General features: G+C 39.7%; 1 protein-coding gene across 5 annotated transcripts in view; it reads right to left on the reverse strand.

Moving 5' to 3' along the window:
• Positions 1–15649, reverse strand: part of Mrtfb (myocardin related transcription factor B) — a 206237-nt gene that overhangs the window by 105275 nt on the left and 85313 nt on the right. The gene's annotated exons all lie outside the window — the stretch shown is intronic.

Below are 15649 nucleotides of genomic sequence, written 5' to 3' on the forward strand. Positions count from 1 at the left end.
ATGTTTGACTCTCCAGATCCCATGAAAACCAGAGGCACAAAGGTGAGCCAAGCACAAGGTCACACATGCCCACTAGGTGGTGCATGCATCTGGAGCTCAATTTCAGTAGCTGAGGCCCTGGTGTAACAATTCTCTTTCTCTCTCTCTCTCTTGCTTTCTCTCTCTCTAATTTTTTAATTTTTATTTATTTATTTGAGAGTGACAGATAAAGAGAGAGAATGGGCATGCCTAGGGCCTCTAGCCACTGCAAATGAACTCCAGATGCGTGTGCACCATTGTGCATCTGGCTAACGTGGGTCCTGGGGAATTGAACCTTGAACTAGGGTTCTCAGGCTTCACAGGCAAGTGCTTAACCACTAAGCCATCTCTTAATTTTTTTTTTTTTTTTTAAAGAAAGGGCTTCATGAACTACGTGAGCAGCTCTGCCACTGGTTCTCAGGAATCCTATAGGGTCCAGCAGGATCTTTTATGGCCATCTTGCTGGCCATTCTGTGCCAACTGTGCAAAGGAGGACTATTCTTCTGTCTTTAGGTAACAATTCAGATTCCTTCACTACCTGATCATAAAGCACAGAACAACTTGGCATGCCTACCTCTAGGACATATAGTCTGAAGCATGGCAGATTGTTCTAATAAAGCTCACAAGACCGGAAGGCTAGCATGACAGAATTAGTGTATGCAACACTCCCTCATCATGCAAGCCTACAAATATGAGAAGGAAGAAACTGCTAGGGGCTGCCTACCACAGTTTCCTATAAATCCATCTTGCTGTATTGTCTTGGTTCTTCAGTTTGCTCTTTCTAAATTCTTTTCTAAAGAAAATTTTTAGATTATTTCACCTTTATTACCACAATGTCTCGTTAGCACTATTGTTTGTTTATTTGATTTATACCATTTATTAGTTTTATGTTTACAATATATTATTAGTGCTACCCCACAAATTCCCCCCCCCCCCGAAGTGTTTGGTGATCTTTTCTACTTTAGGTTTAATATCCTGCTAATCTCACCCAATAAGATGTTGAACTATTACAGTGTTACCTCTAGAATTTCATTTTTCCTTTTTATACTACCCATTTATTTCCTCATTCATGTTTTCCTTTAAAATACTTTTAATACTTGCAACAGTTGTTAATAGTCCATTTTTTTCTGTTATTCTAGGTCTTTTATTGATGAGTTTGTCTCCTGTTAAAGAGCAGCATTTTCGTGCTTCTTGGCAAATAGTTAAGCTTTATTGAGCTATAGCACTATGACTGCTGAGTGGCTTAATTCTGGAGTTTGTTTCTGTCCTTTTCCTTTTATTAATGCTGAGCTTTGGCTTGGTAGGGAACTAGGTTGCTTCTGGATCACTCACAAGGCCTTCCCTAAATTCTATTTATGAAGATCTAGGGAGGCATTTGGCCAGGGACAGTGCTTAAAAAGCAAGGGCCAGCAGCCCCTTTTGTAATATCTGCTGTTGCCCTGCACAATGCCTCGGGAAGACTTCTCACTCGGGGTGGTATGAGCATGCAACGCCAGGGATAGTTCAGCTCATGGTCTGTGGTTGTTTCTTGCCTAGCCTAATGAAATTTTACTCCGTCACATATACTCTGCAAAGACTCAAGGGAACCTGCAGGCAGGATTCTGGAATTCTTTTTCAGCATGGGTCTTCCTTTTCAGAAGCCTTCCACGCAGTGTCCAAGTGTCCAGCTGCTTTACCTTCCCATGCTCTCATTACCATCTCAGCTCAGCCAGCCCACTGGATCCTTTGGTTTATTCCTCCCAATACTACCCTCCAGATATTGGCTGCAAACAGAAGCCAGGGACTTCTTCCCCTGGGACCACAGCTTCCACATAACCTGTTTCCCAGTGTGAGCGAATGCTGCATGTGCTTGTTAAGAGCTCTAGTAGTGCGTGCTACTCCATCATGGCCAAAACCACAGTCTGGAATTTGGATTTTAATGTGCGGCCTGTCCTGTCCACTGAAACATGCTCTCTCTGGATATGCGTAGCTAAGACTATGGTAGGTAGCCCCTAGTAGTCCCTGTCACCTCATATTTATGGGCCTGAGACTCCATAGTGAATTCCAGGTCAGCCTGAGCTAGAGTGAGACCCTACCTCAAAAAACCAGTATGTATGTATGTATGTATATATGTATGTATGTATGTCTGTCTGTCAATGTTGAGGGAATATTATAAAACACCAATATTTCTTGCTAGCCTGTCTCCCTTATTAGCTTCAATAAACAGGCTACCATGTTATAGAGGTCCAGGTAGCATGCTATAGAGGTCCAGGTAGCAGGGAAGGAGGTAGCCTCTGGCTAAGAGCTAGGAAGATATGAGGCTGGAAGCCTAGTAGCCTCAAGAATGGCATTCTGTTAAGAACAGTGTGAGAAGCTTAGGACAGTATCCTTCCCAGTTGAACCTTCTAATGAGACTTTTGCCCTACTTTACACCAGCCACAGGCTTCTAAGAAACCATGAGCAGCCATGAAAATATCCAGCTATGTCTGAATTCCTAATCTACAGGAAACACGACAAAAGAAATACGTTAGTTAAGCCAAGTAGGTTTCAAGTAATTGGTAACAGAGTAATAGATAACTAACATACCAGATTCACCAGTAATTACCTTAAATGTAAGTGATCTGAATACTGCAACTGAGAGATGACTAACCTAGGTTTTAAAAATATCCAGCTCTACATACTGTCTGTAAGAAACCACTTAGAAATACAGATGGGTTAAAAGCAAAAAAGCATGAAGAAAAAGTATCTCATATAATGCTAATCATGAGAAACTCAGTAGGGCTAAATTAATGTCAAACATGATAGACTTTAGAAGAAGGTCATTACTGATAGCGCAGGACATGTCATGATGGGAAACATGAAGAACACTTAGCAGAATCTAAAATATATGAAGTAAAAGTTATTCTGATGGAGCACAGCATGGTGGCACACAGTTGTATTTCCAGCAGTAATGAGGCAAAGGCAGGAAGATTGCTTCAAGTCTGAGGCCAACTTGGCCTACACAGTAAGTTCCAGGCCAGCCAAGGCTATGTAGTAAAATGCTGTCTTCAAAAAATATACTAAGCAGGGTGTGGTGGTACACCCCTTTAATCCCAGCATTTGGGAGGCAGAGGTAGAAGGATTGCTGTGAGTCTGAGGCCACCCTGAGCTACACAGTGAATTCCAGGTCAGCCTGGGATAGAACAAGACCCTACCTTGAAAAACAAAACAAACAATACTTACATATATACATATACACATATGTGTATGTATGAATGTATACATGCACACACACTAAAGGAAATCACACACCCACACACATACATACACACATGGAAATAAATAAAACCACAAGGGTAGAGTTTTGAGTATTTCTGAATAGTTGGGAAAACAAGTAAAAAGAAAATCTGTAATAATATCACAGACTTGAAGATCTTTAGCAATAAAGTGGACCTAATTGACACAAGGTTCTACTTCAAAGGTACATGAAACATTCATAGTCACTTATACAGCTCCATAAAGAAGTAGAGAGAGAGTTGGGTATGGTGGCGCACACCTTTAATCCCAGCACTATGGAGGCAGAGGTAGGAGGATTGCTGTGAGTTCAAGGCCACTCTGAGACTACATAGTGAATTCCAGGTGAGCCTGGGCTACAGTGAGACACTACCTCAAAAAACCAAAAAATGAAATTAAAAAAAAATAGAGAGAGTGTTGAAGCAATGATCGAAGAAAATAAACACCAAGTATTATGTGTATGTGGGGGGGTGTTGTGTGTGCACACATATGTGGTGTGTACATGTATTACATATGTGCCAAAGTACTTTCTAAAACCATTAAGCCCTGATAGTCACAGTTCTAGGATTTCTTTAAATTTTAATTATTTAGTCTTAGCATGATTTGTCTGATAAAAGGTTAAATTTCTTAATTTGAATATCCCCCAAATTATACTTTGGTAGCCAAATAAGTTTTTGTACTTTTTGAAATCAAACATTCTGCTTCTGTGGAAAGTATTCAGCAATCAGTTGAGTACTTCAATGCAAAAACAAACAAGCAAACACAGACACAGAATTCAGATATTTCATCAATTCATCACCAAATTCCATTTCTTTTAAAGAAATACAGGCTAACATATACATACACATTGTTAGAAGATATATCAGAAAACTAATACTTTTTCATATTAAAAATATGTGTAGTTAAATATTACTGTTATTCTTGTCTTGAAAAAAACAAACATTGCCACATATCTTTTTCAGCATTTATAGCTTAAATCTCAATCAAGAGCCACAGAATTCTTTAGAAGATTCAGTGACGACTTCTGCCAAATTTATTACATGTTAGTTTCTTTTTCTTTGTAAACTGAGGAGATCTAAATTATCTTAGATTCCTGACAGAATATGATGAAACACATTTTATTTCTACCACTAATTTTAAGAGGCTTTGTTGACAACTTCAGTTATTTATGTTCCATTTTTAAAGATGCTCAAAATATTACATTCCTATAATAGAAACTGATATGAAATCATAACGAAGCTCTGATTGTGCAGGACTCTTACTCGACAGTTAGGATTTCAGGGATCATGTAAAGGTGAACTCCCTGAGAAGAAACATGCAAACAAGGAGACAAGTCATATGAAACTCCCGATGAACTGACTCATGCTTGCTCCTTGACTTCTGATGGGACAGTTGTGAGGCTGTTAGCAATTAAGGCCAACTATAAGCCAAATACATTCTAATTACCTATTTCCTTGAGTTGTCTAGGCTCAAAATCTCTTGGGTTCTGTTCTTATTTATTTTTAGCATTATACTTTTTTTTAAAAAAATGTATAATCGTTTACAATAAAATATGTTAAGGGGACCCAGATGAATTGGAAAAAAAAAAAAACTTCTACAGTTTCTCCCCCCACCTCCGCCCACCAGACCTCAAAACATCATTGGAAACAGCTGCCATCTCCTTAAGACCTCTCAGGAGAACATTTCAAATCACAGGAATGTTTCTGCTTTTACATTTTGACAACCTCAACGTCACTGTGAAACAAGTAATCATATACATGTGCATTCTGAAGATCCACACATGCTTTGTAAAAAGTGATTTCTGAATGTAATCAATTTGTTAAATGACTGAGTCAATAAAAAATAATTTACAAACATGATTCTGACATATTTCTTGGAATCAAAGTGAAAAAAATTGGAATATGACACAGCAAAATATCTCACACATTACAAATAACTGTTTTAGTACTTCAAAATACCCAGTTTTCTGCAAAGTATTTATCACATGTGTCACACTCTTTATGAGTCTCAGTGACCGTATCTACCATCTTAATCTCCTCAGAGCAGGGACATAGGAGGGAGAAGCTCTATAAATCAGCCCTGGATGACAGAGGGTCTGTTGAGGAGTTTACCAAATGGAACAACCCTAATGGAATTCCTTCAGGCAGCCTGTGAAAATGTCATAGCAGAGTCTGTTTGGGAGGTCAGTGTCCCTAGAGAGCTCTGAGTTTTTGCCTGTTTGTCTTTTCACATGCTTTACTATTTGAAAATCTTTCCTTGTAGACACTGACTGACGCCCAGGGAATGCTAGGATTGTGGGAACTGGCAGTACCCACAAGAGACAACTTCATGGGAAACCCGTGCCTACTGCCTTTGCCCTCTTGGAGCTCATCAGATAGCTGTTCTTCAATGTTATGAAGGTGTATGGAGAGACAAAGAAGAAATTGCATACCATTTTATTTCCTTTTTTTTTTTTTTGGTTTTGTGAGGTAGGGTCTCACTCTGGTCCAAGCTGACCTGGAATTAACTCTGTAGTCTCAGTGGCCTTGAACTTACGGCAATCCTCCTACCTCTGCCTCCCGAGTGCTGGAATTAAAGGCGTGCACCACCACGCCCGGCCTCATTTTGATTTCTTTAGAAAGAAGTACATGTGAAAAATGGGCAAAAATTACTGGTACTATTAAGAAATATGGGGGAAAACTATGTTTATTTAGTATAAATTTAAACGCTCCATTGTCAAAAAATTCACACACGTATAACAACCAGGAGTTATGTGCTCCATACTGTCCTAACACTTGACAGAGATTTACTTACCTAACTGCAATAGCAAGAAGGTGAGAAAACTGAGGCAGAGGAAGAAAACGCATAGTAAAGGTGTTGCCAGGATCTATACACTTGAGTAGCTTCAGAGTTGGTGTTCTTAATCACTGTGTGTGTGCTGACTCCTTGCTAAGAAACCACACATAAACTGAGTGCTTAAGACATGCCATGTATGTGCTAGCCATCTTCAAAGCTATTATTCACTTTATCAGAGCCTATGAGGTTCAGCTAACATCCTATTCTGAGGTACAGTAGCCTGCGGCTGCACATTTGGCACAATGGAGTGGGTTCTATCATGCACTTCTGCCTTTAAACTGGATTCTGTGAGAATCATCTCCAAATTATTTTTTTGTATATATAGGCAGGGGAATTACCTTCAAAGATCTATGTGTCCAACAATTTCATAAGACTATATTCTATTCTAAATTGCCAACACTGTACTCCAGGCTTAAAATCTAGAAATTAATTTGGGGTAAGAGACATTCAAAAAATGTTTCAAACAATGTATTTTTTAAAGTATCTTTATTTCCATCATTGAAACACCAATTTTCAACTCCTTGAGGGAACTAATCTTTTTTCTTTCTTTTTATAAATATAGTTTATTTATTTATTTGAGAGAGAAAGAGACAGAGAGAAAGAATGAGAGTGCCAGGGCCTCCAGCCACTGCAAACGAACTCCAGACGCATGTGCCCCCTTGAGCATCTGGCTTACATGGGTCCTGGAGAATCAAACCGGGGTCCTTTGGCTTTGCAGGCAAATGCCTTAACTGCTAAGCTAAGCCACCTTTCTAGCCCAGGGAACTCATCTTTCTGACACAACAAACTTATCTTTTATAAAATACCTGATGGGGACTGATCAGGCAGTCAACATCTTAACTGCTTTTAGGATTAAGGCTTCTGACAACAGCTTCCATTTTGTTGCTATGAACCTCAAATCTGCAGAGTGCTGACCACACGAACACTTGAGCTTATTTGTTCTCCCCTCTCCTTCTCTCTTTCCCTCTCCCTCCCCCTCTCAATGCACATATAAGACCAGAAAAGAACATGGAAAATTTGGCTTAAAAAAAAAAAGTTGAATTACTGCCTTTTTTGTTTGTTTGTTTGTTTTGCTTTTTTAAGGTAGAGTCACTAGTCCTGGCTGGCCTCAAAGTCACAGTGATCCTCCTACCTCTGCCTCCCAAGTGCTGGGATTAAAGGCATGTGCCACCATGCCCAGGGAATTATTGCCTTTTAAACTGACAAGTGTAATGCTACCCTAAAAACATTAACTCACATACCTGGTAACACTTTAGAACTATGAATAGGAAAATGCTGCATGATCTACAATCAGATATATTACTATTTTAAAATGTCTACTTTTCAAAATATTTTACTTATTTATTTGAGAAATAGGCAGATAGAGAAAGGGGATAGGGAGGGAGGAAGATAAAGAGGGGGAGAGAATGGGCATGCCAGGGCTTCTAGCCACTACAAATAAACTTGAGACATATGTGGCACCTTGTGCATGCTGGCTTTATGTGGGTACTGGGGAACTGAACCTGGGTTCTTTGGTTTTACCAGCAAGCACCTTAACCACTATGCCCTCTTTCCAGCCCTAGATACATTATTCTTGAGAATGATATACAAGTCAACTCTCTTTCCTTTTGAAAATGGATGAACACATGACTAAGTGAGAAGCTGCATATATATTTAGTAACACTGCTGTGAGGAATAGTTAAACAACAACAGGACTAACTGGGTCCACAGAAAACTCTATCACTTGTTTGAGATGGAAGCATTTTTATTTCCTGCTGCCCAGTGAAGAACACAAGACAAAAGTGAAAATGAGATCTAAGAATACACGATGCAATAAGGAAGGGCAGCCAGCAAGACTGACACACAGAGCTTCTCAGACTTACCCACACTCACAGACTAAGCCAGCAGAGGAGGCGCAAGTCCTGACTCCCCAAAGACTACATTTCCTGTTATAATGAGGGCTGCAATGAGGGCAGGAGAGTCAACAGTATGTGTTGAAGGAGTTAGAAAAACACTGGTATGATTGCTCATTAGTTTATGGGACTATTAATAAACCAAAGAGAAAATTCCAATCCACTTCTTATTCTCGCATGTTTGTCTTGTTGCTTTCTGCACTACATTATTGATATCTTAAAAATACAAGCTAGGGAGGGCTGAAGAGATGGCTTAGCGGTTAAGCGCTTGCCTGTGAAGCCTAAGGACCCCGGTTCAAGCTCGGTTCCCCAGGACCCACGTTAGCCAGATGCACAAGGGGGCGCGCGCGTCTGGAGTTCGTTTGCAGAGGCTGGAAGCCCTGGCGCACCCATTCTCTCTCTCCCTCTATCTGTCTTTCTCCCTGTGTCTGTCGCTCTCAAATAAATAAATAAAAAATGAACAAAAAATATATAAAAATATATATATATATAAGCTAGGGAGCCAGGCATGGTGGCGCATGCCTTTAATAACAACACTTGGGAGGCAGAGGTAGGAGGATTGCCATTTCAAGGCTACTCTGAGACTACCAAGTGAATTCTAGGTCAGCCTGGACTAGAACAAGACCCTACCTAAAATGAATGAATGAATGAATGAATGAATGAATGAATGAATGAATAAATAAATAAATAAATAAATAAATAAATAAATAAGCAAGCAAGCTAGGGGGCTGGATAGATGGCTTAGTGGTCAAGGCACTTGCCTATAAAGCCAATGGACCCAGGTTTGATTCTCCAGGGCCCACAAAAGCCAGATGTACAAGGTAGCACACATATCTGGAGTTTGTTTGCAGAGGATAGAGGCCCTAGTGTGCCCGTTCTTTGTCTCTTTCTCTCTCTCAAATAAATAAAAATAAAATAAACTCAGTAACAAAGGGGGTATCAATTATGGATCACTTTCTTCTAATACCCTCTATATATTTATAGAGGCTCTCTTACAGGTATAGTAGAGAACAAATATCTAATGTCTACCTTCCTTCTTTTAAATAGGTAGTTGTGGCTAGGTTAGGAGACAGACATAATAAAAAGGGCCTCAAGTTAATTTTTAGGAAGCTTTGGAACTCAGCAAAGGCAGCCAGGTTATTGTTTAACAATATTTCATTAGCCATTTATAAAACACATTATTAGACATGTTAAAGTTACTTTTGAGGGATAGCAAAGACCGCTTCTTCATAAATTTGTTTGTTATTCACTGCTTCCATGTCTAATAAAATATATGGACTCTAGGCAGGCATGGTGGCACATGCCTTTCATCCCAGCACTTGATAGGCAGAGGTGGGAGAATTGCTGTGAGGTCGAGGCCAGCCTGAGACTACATAGTAAATTCCAGAATAACTTGGGCTAGAGCAAGAATCTACCTCAAAACAACAAAAAAAGTCACACACACGGATTCTAATCTTAAGAAAATCATCTCAAATAAGCTATGTAAGACATAATTAGGAAAGCCATACAAAATGTTTAGGTACCTCTCTCTAAGTTTAAGATGATGTGGCTTCAATGACGGTTTAAAGTGCTAATTACCATTATTCTTTGTCTAACTCTTTTTTTTTTGTTGTTGTTCATTCATATTTATTTGAGAGTGACAGAGACAGAGAAAGAAGCAGAAAAAGAGAGAGAGAGAAAGACAGAGAATGGGTGCGCCAGGGCTTCCAGCCACTGCAAAGGAACTCCAGACGTCTGTGCCCCCTTGTGCATCTGGCTAACATGGGTCCTGGGGAACAGAGCCTCGAACCAGGGTGCTTAGGCTTCACAGGCAAGTGCTTAACTGCTAAGCCATCTCTCCAGCCCGTGTCTAACTCTTAATAAACATGGTAACTGCTGATGCCCCAGGGTCATGTCTACAAGAGATATAATGACTCAAAATGAAGCTTCAACGTTGCTGTGATTGAGGCCTGTGGTCCTATAGATGCACCTTTGAGATCATGAGCTTCACTCAACCCCCAAAGCATGTTCAAATCAGCATTCTCACCTTGCTTGCTGCTGCATCAGATCAGACTCAAGACCAGACCAAAGAGGAGGAAGGAATCTGGTGTACTCCAGACTGCCCCTCCTCAAGGGAAACACTGCTTGGGTGTTCAGTAACAAGCTGAAACAAACCAAATCCTAATCCTCAGTGACAACAAAACTGTCTAAATTAGAGGCCCAGAGCAGGGGGGGAAAAAGAGGGTAGACAAGGTAGTTATTTACATTGTTAAACAAAAAACATGCAACTTAACAGGAGGCTTGATAAAGGCCATTATGAAAGAGAGTACCTACCTCCCTTAAAGGTTTCTTTTCAATGCTGAAGAATTCAAGAGATAAAATGTTACAAAGGAACTATAGTTGCCACAACTAATTAAGAACTTCTTTGGCAGTTGTCAGGTTTATAGTTTGCTTTTGAATTTGGTAAATTTGGTGTTTAGTTTCAGTTGTACAGCCAGATTTAAAATGCTGACTAAGGAAAACATAACTGCTTCTCTTAGTCTAGCCTCTGAAAGCAGCAAAACAAGAATAAGATGCACTAGAATGTTTTTTAATGCCCTTGAGAGTCACATTCAACAACCTAAATACCAAATAGTAACAGCAAAGCAACTGTGTGGTAATTTTACTGAAAATTATTCATTTGATTATTGTATTATATGACTGGAAAGTCACAGAAAGGGAAAGGAGGAACACTCAGGTCTCCTTTGGCTATTTTACACCTACTTATTGCCCTGCCACTTATGACACTGGGGTTTATGTGTAGTTGAGCAGAGTTTACCGGAGACACTTTATCGCCTCTGCATTTCAAAAGCCCCCAGCTGACACAATAAGCCTAGCAGGTTAAGGAAAGTGGCGAAGTGCCCTCAAAATAAAGCACAAGACCACAACAGCTTTGAGTATGCACCATTCTTTTCTATGGGCAAGACATGAATGACGTTCACTGTCTCAGCGGATGGACACAATGTGTATACATGTCAGAATGAAGCTCACTGTCCTTATGGATATACTGTTTCCATAAAGAAACCTTACCAGCTATATATTCAGACCTAAGAAGTTAAGCTTCTCTGTGCTGAACACCTTCCACATTTACTCCAGGAGTATGTATATGTTGTAGTATCACTGTCATCACTAACATAAATATTTATTAAAAACAGAGATGGTCCCTCCCCACAAGAGAGAGAGAGAGAGAAAGATGGTCAAGCCCGGCATGGAAACATATGTCTATAATTCCAGCACTTGGGAGGCAGAGATAGGAGGACTGTTGTGGGTTCAAGGCCTTCCTGGAGCTAGAGTGAGGTCTAGGTCAGCTTAGGGTAGAGACGCTGCCTCAGTAAAAAACAAGAGAGAGAGAGAGATGGTCCAGGAATCATTACTTAAATATCCACCTTTTTTTTCTTTTATAGAGACTAGTTATAAACTATGACAGCACAATTCTTCTAAACACTGATAGCATATTTAAATACCCATGTTTCCTCTAACAGTAAAGAATATAGTTCTAATAAGTGAAATTAAAATGCTGAGGAATAACCACTAAACATAATAATGAAGAAAATCTAAATTTGAGACCCGGGGAAGGGAGATCACAGCACCCAGTACCAGCGACCAGAACAGCGATCCAGCGACCCAGCAGCCTACTTGGACCCACAGTGCACCAAAGAAGGGACCCAAGTAGGAGGGCAGTATAACTGAGACCAAAATCATCCCAAAAGGTAACTGGGATTACACCAGGTCAGTACCCACCAAATAAGCCTGCTATGTATGCTTGAATTGGAAGTGCTAACTGCACCTTCCATATCAGGATAAATTATATGTTAAATCTGATGGATGGTCTGATTTGCCATTCGTAAATAAGCTATATTTTGGGCTTGTTATTTATTGCTTCCTGACTTATAGTGGCTTTGTTTCCTCTTCTGCTGTTCAGTAGGGGAGGGTCTCACTTGGTCACAAGCTGACTTGGAACCCTCAACAGACCAGAAATCTTAACCTCCTAGTTGACAGGATTAAGGGTTTGGGGCAACAAACACCCTAAGGGATTGAGACTTTGTTACAGGATCTGGTTGTCATAATACCTACTCTTGCATAAATACTCTGTGCTGTTTTTCATTGAATGCACACATTGTTTAGTTAAGTTTTAGACTCTGCCTGTATTTTGTTTCACTCAGCCTACTTGAATACTCTCATAGCAGGCCGACCCAACATCTAGGGTCACTTTTGTAGATACTCTGAGTGTCTTAAGAGACACACCTAGCACTTTTAAGCCCCTATCCTGAAGATATATAACATCAGATTGGTTGATACATATAATAATACTGCAGCCAACTAGAAAATCCAAGCATTAAATTAATCCAAGATGCAAAAACACATACATTGTAACATAAGAAACACCAAAAATCAAGACAATATAAATCCACCAAAAAGTATTAATGCATCAGAAATGATCTCCAATGAGAATGAGTTAGAGGAAGTGCCTGCGAAAGATTTCAAAGGAATGATTATAAATATGTTCAAAGGAATGCAAGAGGAAATCAAAGGAATCAAAGACGACACAGGAAACCAATGTAATGAAATAAAGAAGTCAATACAAGACATATATAAGGAAATAGAATAAAGAAAAATCAGTCAGAATCATTAGCAATGAAGAACACAGTTAATGAAATAAAAAAACTCTGTAGGAAATCTCACCAGTAGAATGGATGAAAGAGGACAGAATATCTAAGCTAGAAGACCAGGTGGCAGATCTAATACAGTCCAGCAAAGAGAAAGACAAACTAACAAGAAAGTATGAATGGGAATTTCAAGATATTTGGGACACTATGAAAAGATCAAACATAAGAATTCAGGGTATAGTAGAAGGAGAAGAATTTCACTCCAAAGGCATAGTAGGCAAGAGAAGCACATAAAAGGGGCACAAATTGGAAAGGAAGAGATCAAGTTATCATTATTTGCAGATGACATGATTCTATATATAAAGGACCCTAAAGACTCTATCAGCAAACTGTTAGAGCTGATCATAACCTACAGCCATGCCAGGCGTGGTGGTGCACGCCTTTAATCCCAGCACATGGGAGGCAGAGGTAGGAGGATCGCCGTGAGTTCAAGGCCACCCTGAGACTACATAGTGAATTCCAGGTCAGCCTGGGCTACAGTGAGATCCTACCTCAAAAAACCAAAAAAAAAAAAAAAAAAAAAAAAAACCACAAACCCTACAGCCATGTAGCAGGACACAAAGTAAATACACAGAAATCAGTAGCCTTCATATATGCTAACAACAAACACACAGAGGATGAAATCAGAGAATCACTCCCATTCACAACTGCATCAAAGAAAATAAAGTACCTTGGAAAAAACCTAACCAAGGAAGTAAGGGATCTCTACAATGAAAAGTATAAAACACTCAAGCGAGAAATTGCAGAGGACACTAGGAAATGGAAAAACATCCTTTGTTCCTGAATCGGAAGAATCAGTATTGTGAAAATGGCAATCTTACCAAAAGCAATCTACACATTTAATGCAATCCCCATCAAAATTCCAATGGCATTCTTCAAGGAAATAGAAAAAACAATCCAAAAATTCATTTGGAATCACAAAAAAACCTCGAATATCTAAAATAATACTGAGCAACAAAAATGAGGCTCGTGGTATCACTATACCTGATTTTAACCTAAACTACAGAGCCATAGTAACAAAAACAGCATGGTACTGACACAAAAGCAGACATGTAGATCAATGGAACAGAACAGAGGATCCAGATGCAAGTCCAAGTAGCTATAGCCACCTGATATTCGATAAAAATGCCAAAAATACTTATTGGAGAAAAGACAACCTCTTCAGCAAATGGTGCTGGGAAAACTGGATATGTATCTGTAGAAAGATGAAAATAGATTCTTCGCTCTCTCCATGCACAAGAATTAAGACCAAATGGATTAAAGACTTTAACAGAAAACCTGAAACTCTGAAACTGCTAGAGGAAAAAGTAGGGGAAACCCTTCAACATATTGGTCTTGGCAAAGACTTTCTAATACAACCCCAATTGCTCAGGCAATAAAGCCACAGATTGACTGCTGGGACCTCATGAAACTACAAAGATTTTGTACAGCAAAGGACACTGAATAAAGCAAAGAGGCAACCTACAGAATGGGAAAAGATCTTTGCCAGCTATACATCTGATAGAGGATTAATATCTAGGATATACAAAGAACTCAAAAAAGGAAATAATAAGAAATCAAACAAGGCAATGACAAAATGAGCTATGGAACTAAATAGAGAGTTCTCAAAAGAAGAAATACAAATGGCATATAAGCATCTAAAAAAATGTTCTATATACCTAGTCATCAGGGAAATGCAGATTAAAACTACACTGAGATTCCATCTCCCTCCTACCAGATTGGCTACCATCATGAAAACAAAGGATCATAAATGCTGGCAAGAATGTGGAAAAAGAGGAACCCTTCTACACTGTTGGTGGGAATGCAATCTGGTCCAGCCATTGTGGAAATCAGTGTGGAGGTTCCTAAGACAGCTAAAAATTGATCTACCACATGACCCAGCTATAGCACTCCTAGGCATATATCCGAAGGACTCATCTAATTTCCTTAGAAGTGCATGCTCTACCATGTTTATTGCTGCTCAATTCACAACAGCTGAGAAATGGAACCAGCCTAGATGTCCCTCAACTGATGAATGGATAATGGAGATATGGCACATTTATACAATGGAGTTCTACTCAGCGGTAAAGAGAAATGAAGTTATGAAATTTTCAGGAAAATGGATGGATCTGGAAAGGATTATACTAAGTGAGGTAACCCAGGCCAAGAAAGCCAAGCATCACATGTTCTCTCTCATAAATGGATCCTAGCTACAGATGCCTGGGCTTCTGTGTGAGAAGGAAAAAAACTCAGTAGCAGAGGCCAATAAGCTAGAAAAGAGATAGAACGGGAAGAGAAAGGAAGGGAGAGGGACACTTAATAGGATGCTATTGTATATATTTTAACAGAAGAATAGATTAATGGGGATGAAAATGCCCAAAATGAAGTCTGGGGAAGAGACTGAGTAAAGGAAAGGTGGAGGGACAGCTAATCAAAATCTAAGAACATATAAATAAAACATAGGTAATCCTACTTTTTTTTTGGACAATGGAACACTCAGGAGCTACATGTAGATTGTTGCTAGAAAATTTTCAGTGCCAGGGATGGGATAACTTCCAGTGAGCTGTTGGCCAGGGAGATCCCTGATGCCCCAAAACAAGGGCCATTGCTGAGGACCTTGGTTTCCCACCAGGAATAGATGGTAAGACTCAGTGGCTGCAAGGCCACTAAGAAATCTTGCTGGAACTGAGCTGATAACCACCTCCATGTAGACCAGCTGACAGAAAGCTGAAAGAAGCCATTCTGCATGCAGTTCAATGGGAGAAAGAGAAATCACCAGTGAAGATACTTATCAGAGGACACTGCAAGCCTTATAATTGGCCAGTCAGGCCAAATGAGCCAACGGGTGCAATAGTGGTATGTCTATTATGGGGGAAACCAACTGCCCTCTAATTGGACTGGAGGCCCGCTCCATGGGAAGGGAATACATCCCTGATACTGAAAAGTTAAAACAGGAGTAGTCATAAGCCCTAGGGGTGTAATGTCTGC

This window comes from Jaculus jaculus, chromosome 11 (genome assembly GCF_020740685.1).
Source record: "Jaculus jaculus isolate mJacJac1 chromosome 11, mJacJac1.mat.Y.cur, whole genome shotgun sequence".
Classification (NCBI taxonomy): domain Eukaryota; kingdom Metazoa; phylum Chordata; class Mammalia; order Rodentia; family Dipodidae; genus Jaculus; species Jaculus jaculus.